Raw genomic sequence first — 12,463 nt, forward strand, 5'->3', positions numbered from 1 at the left:
TCTCTGCTGTGCCTCGGCAACTGAGATGGGCATATTTTGTATTTCTTCTTGCCCTTAGGAATTCTTCATAAAGCAGAATAATAACTGTGTCTATGTTTGTCACAGGGAGATTGGTGCAGTTGGTGAGACAGTGTCTTGCTCTTTCTGTGCTATCGTTTTATACAGGTAGGTTCTTTGCTTTGCTGAATTCTTGTTCTTTTTTTTCTTAAGAAAATGATTGGTATCACCCAGTCCCAAGTAGCTGATCTATCAAAATCAAGCAGGGATAAGTGTTTCTTTGAGTAGTAATAATACACATTTACAAATAGGCTCCATTCTGCCCCCTTGTTTCACTGAGTATTGTGTAAAACTTTCCTTTCTTGGCCAAGGCATGGAGTTGATCAGTGCCCTGTATCTGCCCAGAGGTCTTATTAGAAGATTCAGTAACAGTAAATTTGTTCATTTTTATTTCTCTAGTGTGTATATTCGATGTGAATTTTAGCAGCTCTTGGTTTTTTAACATAATCCCTAACTGATAAAGAAGATTGAAAGTTCAGGATTTCTTTTCTTCTCTTATTAATCTTTAAATGTTAATATTGTCAGTACTTTCTTAGGTAAAAGTCAAAGGTACCATCTATTCTCTCACTGACATAAAAAATAAAATAATATGATTACACCAGGCCTTGACTTAAGCATTAAATGAGTTAAGCAAAAGATTTGTTGTGAGGGTGGTCTCAGAGGTGTAGGAACTAGGAGAGCAAGTCTCTCCAAACCAGCTTGTCTAAATGTTTGTTTCTACCCTCTCCATTCATTTTCACACCCTAATTCCAGTTACACTCACACTAAAGAGCTTGATAATTTAGAAATTGTGATGGAGACATACTTACAAGATGCATAAATTTTGTAAATAAATATATCCCATATTTATTATTTATTGATGATATTGTTTCTAAGGGGGAAATGCCTTTTTATCCTGAAAGGGCATGCCTGAAAACACCCACTGTATCTAAAACCCTGAAGTCCAGGGCTTTTTTGTCATACACACAGCACAGATTTTTTTGATTATGTAGATTTTTTTCCCCTCTACCGCAGTTTCATATGCAAAGCATGCATCAGCCACATCCATGCTATCTCCTAAAGCAGTCATTCTGAAACCCAATCTGGGGACAGTGCAGACTAAATAAAATTTCATTTTGATTTGGCCTCCTGCTGCGAATGGGACTGCTTTGTTTCAGCCGACAGAATCAGCAAGCCAGAAAGGTATGTCCTGTTTTGCATGGCTGATGGTGTGACTTGAGGATCACAATCAGGCCGTTCATGGTCTCGGGGCTCGGCATCTCATCCACATCCTGTACTGTCTTTCTCTTTCCCTTTCTATTTGCTTTCCTTCTGTGCTGCCTGTCGTCTACCTGCAGGGCAAAGCTATGGCAGACCCTACCACTATTGTTTACTTTGGCATATGTTTAATAGCTGCATAGCTGTTTGGATTTTTTCCCCTAGCCTTTGTTTTGTTTTGTTTTTACCCTATTACCCACATTCTATTTCCTTATTTCCTAGGTGTTGAATACAAAAATACTGACTTAAAGGAAAAATATGTAAGTGCTGCTGTGGTGTTCCAGAGAATTTACTGGAAGATGTGTAATGCTGAATTTTATTGTAAATTTGAAGAATTTTACAGCTTTTCAGGACTTTAGTTTCCATAGCCCTTTTGAGCTGCTTTGGCAGAAAAGAAATCACTCATTATAGTTAAGGGGAGAAAATAAAACAAAAACTATGTTCCAAAGGTATGAAACTGTTTTTGCCATCTTGGGATGTTTTATCATAGCATTGTGGTGTTTGCCTAAGAGGCACTTGTTAAATACAACTCAATTTTAAGGGATGACCTTCATCTGGAGTCATCTCATTAGAGATTAAATTGTTTTAAATGCTCTTCTTGCATTTATCCCACCTTTTGGAGTATGGATGGGCAATCAGGGAAACAACCTGCTGTTTTATCCTCAGAAGAAGCTTCAGATATGATGGCAAAGTGCCAAGAGGGCACAATGTGGTATGAACTCGTTTTTAAGCACATTTTTTATTGTTGTTGGGACCCTTCCTTGCTACTTACACATTCAAATAGTATTAGATGGGGAAAAGAGTTTTGCCCCTTGTTAAAATATTAGCATGTCATTAACCTAGATTACAATGTGTCAATATGAGAAGATAGATACCATTTGTGCAAAAGATAAATTGCATCAGAACAGAGAAAATTATTATTGGAATAAAACATGCAAGAATGCTTTTGCTTCTTGGGTTAGGCAAAAAAAAAATAATTATACACTAAATATAGTGTATAAATGAATATTTGTCATTAATTTCATGGGATTCCCAGAAAGAGGAAAAACTGTTAATAATTTGTTTAGGGTCAAGAAGTTTTTTTTTGGTTTTTTTTTCCCCAGGTCCATTATATGACTATTCCTTCAATGCTTTGATACTAATGAGGTACCTGACCTAGTTCTTGATCCAGGTTCTGACTTTTGTGTAACTTGTCTAATGCAACATCTATACAATCTCTTCCTCAAAACAGGACTCTTAATGGTCACCATTTTACATCTGTTGCCTGAGCAAACTTGGAAAGAAAAGTTAAAGCAAATGTTTTAGATTGATCTTTGATAGCTTACTGATATGCCACCTCCTCTATCTTGGAAACAAAATGAAAGACAGACTGAAGGAGGATTTAAATAAAACAGTTAAATATGATGGGTGGGGAGATATTTTTTTTTCATTTTGTCAATGGGGGGTAATGTTATTCAAGGAACTGGTAAATGACATCATTTAGATAAAGAAATATGTGTATACACATAACATATATACTACACGTGTGTGTATACAGAAGAACCATCATTTCTTCAATTTTCTCAACTTTGAAATTATAACTCCACTGTAACAGCTTCTTCTTGTGGATATTCCAACATGGTCTTCAGCAGCCTGGAGCTACTTCCAATCCAAACTGCCAACATAGATGGGGGGTGGGGAAAGACTGCTGCTTCTTGGACTAGATTTTATTAACAAAGTGAAATTATCAAAGAGTAAACTATATATGTTATGTTAGCTCCTATACCAGTTTCCTCATGTCCATGATAAACCTCAGAATTCATCACCAGAACCATATTTTCCACTACTCTTCACTCATTCAACAAAATTTTATTGAAGGCCTTCAATGTCTGAGGCAATTGATCATTTTGGCTTTTGTAAGGGATAATATGGAAATTAATACAGTTTTATTAGATGTAGAATTTTTTTAATATTCACAATATAAATCCTCATTCTAGATTCCCCTAAAAACATTTAGTTTGTTGTGGTTCTGGGTGGAAGAATAAACAAAAACAAAAAACCCTGGTGGTATCACTAAGGATTTTTTGTTTTTGCTTTGGTTTCTTGTTTTTATATAATAAAGAATTTACACATACATAACCCCTCCCTCCAGATGTTGTTGAAAACATTAAATTCATTAAAAAATATGCATTTATTGAACTTGTCAAATTTTATAGTTCTGTTCTGATGCCCCAATATAATACCATGTAATAAAATTTGATATTTAGGATAATATGGATCTATCCACTGCCATTAAATACTATAAGTATAAAATGAAATGGATATGGAATATGAACCCAATGTAATTTTTTTTTCTCTTTGGAGTGTAGCCTGACCCATCAGTATGGAGAGCTCCCAGTGTGATAATTCCTTCTAGCAATGGAGCTTAGCAACTCATCTATCACTTAGTGTCTTGGAGAATTGTCTATTGACTCTGATACATTCAGTGTGACTTGCCCAGGGTCACAAAGTTAGTATATGTTAGAGGCAAGAAATAAACCCAGATCTTTCTGTCTCCAAGGCTTGCTTTCTATAGAGTCCACTAACAGTGACTCTTGATAAAGCAGAAATTTTTTATAAAAAGATTTTATATATATATATGAGTATATATATATATATGTATATATATATATATATGTATACATATGCATTTGTGTGTGTGTGTGTGTGTGTGTATAGCATAACAGTTTGAAACTACACTGATTTTGGAACACCATATACATGTATAATTATATACATACACATACACACACTGTTGACAGTGGAGGCTAAAATGGTAACATCATCTTCACATATTTCTATTGAAGAATTTTAGGAGGTGGCTACTTGCACATGGAGTTATCTTGCTTTCATGGCACAAATGAGAAAACATGAAGGACAAAAATATGTAATGAAATATAGAATAAAATTATATTATATATACATATATGTGTATATATGTATCTGTATTGCTTGGATATATACATATGTGTGGTATGCACATGTGTGTATATATGTGAGATCTATATGTGTGTATTTATATAAGTATATATGTATATACATACATGTGTATATTTACACATACATATACACATATGTAGATGCTTATGTGTGCAATACTTCCATATTTTTTGAGGGTGTCAGGAAGGCAAAATACCATGTATAAGTAGGCATTTCCTGTAATTATTTTGTAGAGATATATGAAGATCATGGTGCTATTTTAGACTCCATTTGCAACAACATATATTCTTAATTTGCTAATGATGAGGATGACTTATATCACATGGTCTCTCTTTCAGCTATGTCCCTATGTCAAAGTAAAACAGCTCAATGGGTAGTATAATGTAGGCTATTGGCAAAGATAGATTTTGTGGTATAAGTATTCAGGACGTCTTTGATTGTCACTTCCTGACTCTAGCAGCACACTACGGGGATAGTATTAATGAAACCCATATACTGATACCTTTGTCACCGCAACTTTATTGTATAGGTAGTAAAAGTATTGTTATTCCCATCTTACAAATAAAGAAAATTAAGATTAAAGAAGTTGTTAATTTGTTCATGAATACAGAAGCATTCATTTAGTAGCAGGAATTAGAACTCGGGTTTCTCCATAAGTCTACTTTCTTTCGTGAGCTATTCCAGTCCCACTCTGAGAATTTTGGATTAATGAGGAAAACAGAGAAAAGATGATTGGGTAAGGGTATAGCATCTGGAGAATAAAACAGGATTCTAAATCAGTTGTGTTATGAGGAAGGAAAAGTCTAGTCATAGTATTCTTGTAAAAAATCGATATGAGAACTTTAAAAGTCATAAATTGAAGTAGTTTATAATGATTTCCTCAAGAATTATATTAGTGGGAGGGAAATCAAACTTAAAATAAGTCAACATGTATGGTTGGAATTTATTTTGTATTCTCTATAACTTTTTAAAGAAAATTACTGTACCTATGATTTCATTAGTTTAGGGAGATCTCAGTGAGGAACTTTTTCTACCAGCCAAGGTACCTGCTCCGAAATTTATAGTCTTAGTGAGTTTCCTATGGCACAGAGGTGTGAAGCCACTTGCCCAGGATCACAGTCAGTATGTATCAGGGGTGGGGTTTAATCAATGTCTTCCTTACTCTGAATTCAACTTTCTTTCCCTGTGCCATTATTGGTATCAAAATGCAAAGCAGCATAAATAGTATACTAACCCAAATATAGCATTTTAGATTTCTCATGAAGCACTACTAAAAAGAATAAAGTCCAGCATATCCTTGCAGAATAAACTTGCTAAGCAGAACTAGGGATATAGATGGAAAACTGCTTCCAATTTTCTTCTTTCTTATAGATTCTTATTTTTAGTTCTGGGTGCTACATAAACAATACTGCAAATTAAGTTTCTAGGCTCAGACCTATGCAACTTGAAATTGACTGTTTTCTTCCATGTTATCCTCATCAGTAGACTGGATTGAATTGGGCAGAAAGAATAATTCATAACCATTTTGGAAGCTGATTATGTTCCATGGTAGAAGAGTCATTTTTGCCTTGTTGGCCTGAAAGTTACAATTAAAATAGTTCTTTAACTTTATCTGTGGTATACAGTAGAAACTGTTTTATACTTCAAGAGCTTGCTAATATACTCAGCAAAACTGTATGTTCAGAATACAGAGGATCTCCAAGTTAATGTTAAATAAACAAATAACGTACAATGTTAAATAAATACAGTTAATACTCCCCAAACACCCCTAGACAAAAAAACTCATCATTTGACAGTGGAAAATAATTATGGGGAAAAAAAGTTAACTCTTCATTCTCCAATTAGAGAGAGGGAGGAATCTTAGAGTTAAAGGGTAGGGAGAAGGAGTGAGCTTGAGAGTTGATTCGATCTTGCTGAAAGAAAAGTAAATGGGAAAAAATAGTGAAGTCCAGAGATCATCCAAGTGGGAAATGATGAACAAGTGAGATGATAGTTGCAAAAAGTGGTTGGCATTTAGTGGGTGCTATATAAATGCTTATTATCTCCTCCTCACAAGGCAGTCAATGTATTCCATGGTTAAGGTTCAGATGATCAATTTAAAGATTCTGTTTGCCTCAGGTACACATAAATTTGATTAAGAAAATTTCAGAGAAATTATATGGCAGCAGATAAAGAAAAAACAAATAAAAAATAGACTCTATTTTACCAGTACAGATCATTGATACAGCAAAATCCCTAACTGGTCTTACTTTTCTGATATATCATTAAGAAAAAGTCTCGATTATTCATTTGCATCAGATTTACACCAAGTTAGAACTTTTAAGAATTATGATATCCAAAGACAGGAGTATATAACATTCATTAAGTCCAGTGCAAGTCTAGAAAATTGGATTTAGGGAAAGGAAGTAGTTGGCCTTCTTTACACAAATGCTAGACTTCCAACAGTACATAATCTGGAAACAAAAACTCTTTGTACTTTCCAGAATACGAGAGAAGGGTTCTTTGAAAGCAGGTGGAATATTGTCCACCACCCTATGTTTTTATAGACTCACTATTAAAAACATATTAGAAGAAAAGAAAATTAATATTTAATTTTTATATAGAGTCTATGGGTACCAAAGAGCATTTATAGGAAGAGCAATATGAACAGGAAACAAATTTTGGTGTGATTAGAATTTTAAAAGAGGAATAGAAATCTCTTTTAATGGGAGTCTATTCCTTTGACTACCTGCTACTAGAACAGAACACCAAGACCAATGTAATTCTCCTTCCCACTAAATCAGGTTGGTTTAAGCAAGCACAACTGGAAAGACTTTGTCTTTGTTAAATTAGCTGGTCCCTTACACTGTGTCTATGCATTTGAAGAAATAGAAACTGTTTTGTATCAATACACTAACGGTTTCATTGAACCAAATTATTATTGTCAGTCAATATACCATTTATGTATCTGTTATAAAGCATGAAAGAGTCTGTTGTAATCTATAATATATTAAGGGAATATAGTAGAAGTGCCTGTTACACTAAACAGTATAGAAATAGACTATAGTGTGGAAAAAATGCGGCATCCAATTCATTAAATGTGTTTGTTTTGGGTGTATGTAAGGGGTGGAAGAGGGTGAATTTAGCTACAACATTATCACCTTCCCACATTAAGGATGCATTTGTTCTCCTCTAGACCATTCCAAATTGCTAGGCTTATAGATTATATTTGCTTATTTAAAAAAAGCTCACATTTTACGGCACCCATGAAAACCTGAACAAAATCAGTAGAAATAGAGACTAACACATGAGATGAGAGGAAATAAATAAATATGTGTGTATGTATGTGTGTGTGGATAGACAGACAGACAGACAGGTAGATAGATAGGTAGATAGATAGATAGATAGATAGATAGATAGATAGATAGATAGATAGATGGATGGATGGATGGATGGATGGATGGATGGATGGATGGATGGATGGATGGATGGATGGATGGATGGATGGATGGATGGATGGATGGATAGATAGATAGATAGATAGATAGATAGATAGATAGATAGATAGATGGATAGATGGATAGATGGATAGATAGATAGGTAAAAGAATGGCTAAGGTGAGGGGAATGGGAGTCTTAAAACTATCTAATTGTATTTTAAAAGTGCACACATTAATGAGGCTGGAGAACTAGGTGGTACAAGAGAATGGGAGTAGGAGTAATGGGATAAAATTAGGAAAAGGGAAATTTAGGTTGATTACCAATTACCAATTGAAAATCTTCCTAATGTTGAGGTCTATTAGACTGTAGGCTAATCTTCCAAGGGAAGTGAAGGGATTTCTATTGCTTGAGATGCTTAAAATTAGAGTGGACATAGTACTATCAAAAACACCCTGTTGTGAACAGTCCTACCCTGTTGCGTAGAATGAGCTAGTTCACCTTGTTTGTCTTTTCAATCTCAAGCTTCTGTAAAACTTAGGGAAAGAATCCAAAAGTAGCCAATTCTGCCTAATATATACATTTATTTATCTGAATTATTTTTAAAAAATATTTTTACTACCCAAAATAGGTAGCCACTCTGTAGACAGCTACCCTCCTGGGATACATATTCTTACCCTAAACTTTCCCTACCCCTACCCCTATCACCACCACCAAAAGACTGCTCTGAGGCATTAAAATTTTTCTCCAATGTTCTTCTGCCCAGAAGCAACTCATTCTTCCGACAGGTAAACATGAAAGGGGCCAAGCAAGAGAAATACTGTTTATGTTTATGCACATGCACACACGTGTACATTGATAATTATGTATGAAGCTTGGACAATGAAGTTGGGATAGGGGAGGAGACTTAGCACACAGTGTGGGTAAAGAATGTATATTTTCTGGATCATTTTGACATCCTACAGATTACATGAAACAAACGAGAAGAAAATGTGTTGCAAAATCCAGGGTTTCACATCTGGGCCTCAACTTTCTCCTCACCTCATTCCCAAGCACATACCTGGTGTTCAAATGTACCTTTAGGAAAGAATTTTTTTTTTTTTTTACAAAATGCATCTGAACAGTGAAGTGTTAGAACAAATTCAGTTATCTTAGTGATTTTAATAAAATTTTATTTTGAGCTTTGTGATAGCGGGGTTTGGCCACTCATTATACTATGAAAAAAATAGATTTGTGTGATATCTTTTTCCTGAATAAATCCAGACATTTTACTTTTACATTTAATTACCACCCTTACACAGTCTCAAAAGGAATAAGTGACAAGATAAGGCTAAATTGCTAAACCAAGGCTGATTGATGTCCCTGCCATCTCCCAACTCTACCCCTTTGCACTAGCAATTCCCCAATGCTTAGAATATTCTTCCCCTTATGTCCATCTCCTCGCTTCCCTGATTTCTTCCAAGATTTAGCTCTTATGCCAACTTCCACAGAAGACCTTTCCTAATCTGTTCCCAAGTTCCCAAACACACACACACACACACACACACACACACACACACACACACACACACACCCTTCCCTCTAAGATTATTTCCCACTTCCAATATATATGACTTGTAAATGCAGAGTCATGTTGTCTCCCTAAGTAGGATGTGAGCTCCTTAAGGAAAGGATTTTTTGCCTTTCTTTGTATCCTGAGGGCTTAATGCAAAGAAAGTACTTAATAAATGCTTGTTGGTGATGAGGATGAGGAAGAGAGATAAGGTAATCTATGAGCATCATAGACTTTAATGATCAGGGTCCGAGTTCTAATGTTGAAACAAAGGAATTAAAAAAAGAGTTGAAAGAAAGAATAGCAGAAACATCCTTAGATTTTGCTTCAAAATAAGTAATACCATGATGTTCTGCAAATTTTTAGGTACTTAGCCTTTTAATATATTAAACAGAATAAGATAACTTGCAGCATCATGATAAGTCTGGAAGGTAGGGACAGTTCTAGAAAATGAGACTTGGAAAAAAGGGGTAATAAAGCAAGGAGAAATTATACTCTGATATTGCAAAATGGAACTTGAAAAAAACTTCCTAATGAGTATATATACTCCTTTGTTCTCTTAGGAATTTCCTGCCACTATCACTCTCTTTGCCACACCGGTAGACTCAGAAGTGCCCTTTATGTCATCAAGCATTTGTCAATACCATCCTTCCTTCTCACCTGCTTCTGACTTTTCTGTAACAAGTCAACAAGCATTTAGTAAGCACCTAATGTGCCAGTATCTATGCCAAGTTCTAAGTGTACAAATAAAGGCAAAGCAGTAGCTGCTCTCAGAGGTCACATTCTTATGGAGGAGCTCACAATCTAATCATCTGTTAACCACTGGCATTATAGAAAATTATGTTTTGAGAAGGACGTCAGATTAGATATAGGGGCATTAGAGATATTGTGGTGAAATGAATATATTCAATTCAAAAGGTATTGATTCAAATCCTACCTATAACACCAATCAACTGTGTGACCAAACTCAAATTGCAAACTCCTTAGGCCTCAATTTCCTAATCTGTAAAATGGGGGTGATAATGCCTAGCCTATCTATCTCATGCAGTATTTCTGAGGTTCCATGAAGATATTGTAGGTAAAGTATTTTGCAAAGTTTAAAGTTTCATATGTAAATTTCAGTTATGAGTACAGTTTAGGCCACAGTTATGTGGGAGGGGAAGGGAAAGAGAAAGAAAAAAGGGAGAGAGAGGAAAAGAGAGAGTTGGGGGAAGGGATACGCAAGTATATTATATGGTGAGTGAGGAGAAGAGGTCAAAGGAGAAGTCATGAAATTTTTCCTTTAAAAATATTATTGATATGTTACCTCCACAATGTGGAAATTCCTTCCGATGCTGCAAATCAGAGCCACTCACGATGACTCATCCTTGGTTACACCCTCCCCTAAGTTCCCTAAAGAGGGTCCTCCCCATAAAAGAAGGACTTTCCTTGCTTTGTCTTATCACAAGATAACAATGGAGCACAGGGCTGCTAACAAGTTATCTCTCAATCTTTCCACGTGACCAGCTAACATTTTTTTTTTTCCCAAATAAGATGATAATTATTTTAAAAAATTTTTTCAACATTCAAAGAGACATGTATCAAAGGTTTACTACATGTGAAGTTCTGTGCAGACTATAAAGATGAATAAGAAGCAAAGAAAATGATCTGATGCTTCAGAAGGAGAAGCTACTTCCATCTACATGTAATCAGAGAAAAATACGTCATGGAGTGGGTGAACTCTTGAGATGGGCTTTAAAGAACAAAGAATTTCATCAATATAGAAATATTTGGGAAATAAAGGAAAAAAGGACATTGTGGTCATAACAGACAGTGTTACCAGTGTACACAAAGACATAGAAACTAGAAATAGCAGGATGACTTTAGGAAGCAGTTCTGGAGATTGTAGAGGTGGATGATGTAACACGAATCTAGCAAAGGTCATTTGAAACTTATAGAAGGGCTGTAAATGTCAGATTAAGGAGTTTGAGCAGAGGAATGGTTTGATCAGAGTGGCACTTTAGGAAAACCCTTCAACAACTTTATTTAGAATAGTTTAGAATGTACAAAGATTTGGGTGACAAAGATTGTTTAGGAAGCTAATGAGATAGCCCACAATTTGACTCATTTTTGTAGGAGTTGTGGCTGATATTCATGGATATAAACAGATAAAATAAATATTTCTGAACCTAGTAGTTTATTTAAAGATTTCTGCAGTCCAATGTTAAATACACTACTTTAAAAAATGTCCGTATTATTTTGACCCGAAGGAAAGGGTCTTTTGAGGTAGCCTGGTTCTTCTGAGGTGAGTTAGCAATTTAAGCTATCTGACAGTATCTGCTAACCATTGGATGGGGGACAGCAAGGAAAGAACAGAGCTCCAGTAATCACCCCTGAAGGTGTCAGTATATAACATAACAGAGTTTCTGCTCCTTGGTGTTGCAGATATTTTTCTTAGAGGACTGTATAAATGAGAACAGTTGGCCAAATCTGAAAAAAGGAACAAAGCAACACAAAACCCTGCCTTAAGTGCTTGGTCATGTGGGCAGATGCCATGTTGACCATCAAACAAGACAGAGAAAATTAAGATGTGTTTGATTTATTTAAGGAGATCTGTGGGGGTTTTGGTTTAATACACTTTTTCTGAGATTCTGTGAGATTTGTTTGTATTTTGGCAAAGATGAATGAAAAGATTTGAAGAAGCACTGGCAAAACCTACTAATAGAACAGAATAAATCTAGAAAGTCTTCTGGTTAAAATAATAATCCATCCCAAAACACCAAAGAAATCAACAAATATTAACAAATACAAACATTTATGTATAAAAATCGTAAATTCAGAAGAGAATTGAATAACTGAACAACATTTCAAAAGATCTTGTAATTGTCTGGTTTACTAAGCATATTTTCAAATATTATAAATAATAACAATGCACATTTAAATATAGACTTTGCCCCTCCACTTCAAAGATTCTATTTTAGATTAGAAGTTTGGATCTTTTTAGATAAACATTGAAAATAAGAGGATGCTGGAACCAGCTCAAACTGACTTGAGAGAACCAATTGTTAAATTTTCAGTGTGAGTATTTACACTTCAGAAATCAGCAAATGCTAAAAATTAGAGTTTGATATGTTGTTTTGTTGACTGTTTCGATTTCAAAAAGTGATGGATAAATATGTCAATAGTGCAGATGAAACTGAAAAGTGTATTATATACACAGTTTTTGAAGAGTTGGTTGTTAAAT

The 12,463-nt window shown here is 34.9% G+C and overlaps 1 long non-coding RNA gene across 2 annotated transcripts in view; it reads left to right on the forward strand.

The window, feature by feature from the left end:
* Positions 1-1,114: 1,114 nt before the first annotated feature.
* LOC140512578 (uncharacterized) overlaps positions 1,115-12,463 on the forward strand; it is a 91,189-nt gene continuing 79,840 nt past the window's right edge. For both annotated transcript variants that reach the window (XR_011969840.1, XR_011969839.1), the window contains exon 1: positions 1,115-1,239. This is a non-coding gene — a long non-coding RNA (uncharacterized lncRNA). The remainder of the gene's footprint in view (positions 1,240-12,463) is intronic.

Source organism: Notamacropus eugenii, chromosome 6, assembly GCF_028372415.1.
Source record: "Notamacropus eugenii isolate mMacEug1 chromosome 6, mMacEug1.pri_v2, whole genome shotgun sequence".
NCBI classification, from domain to species: Eukaryota; Metazoa; Chordata; class Mammalia; order Diprotodontia; family Macropodidae; genus Notamacropus; species Notamacropus eugenii.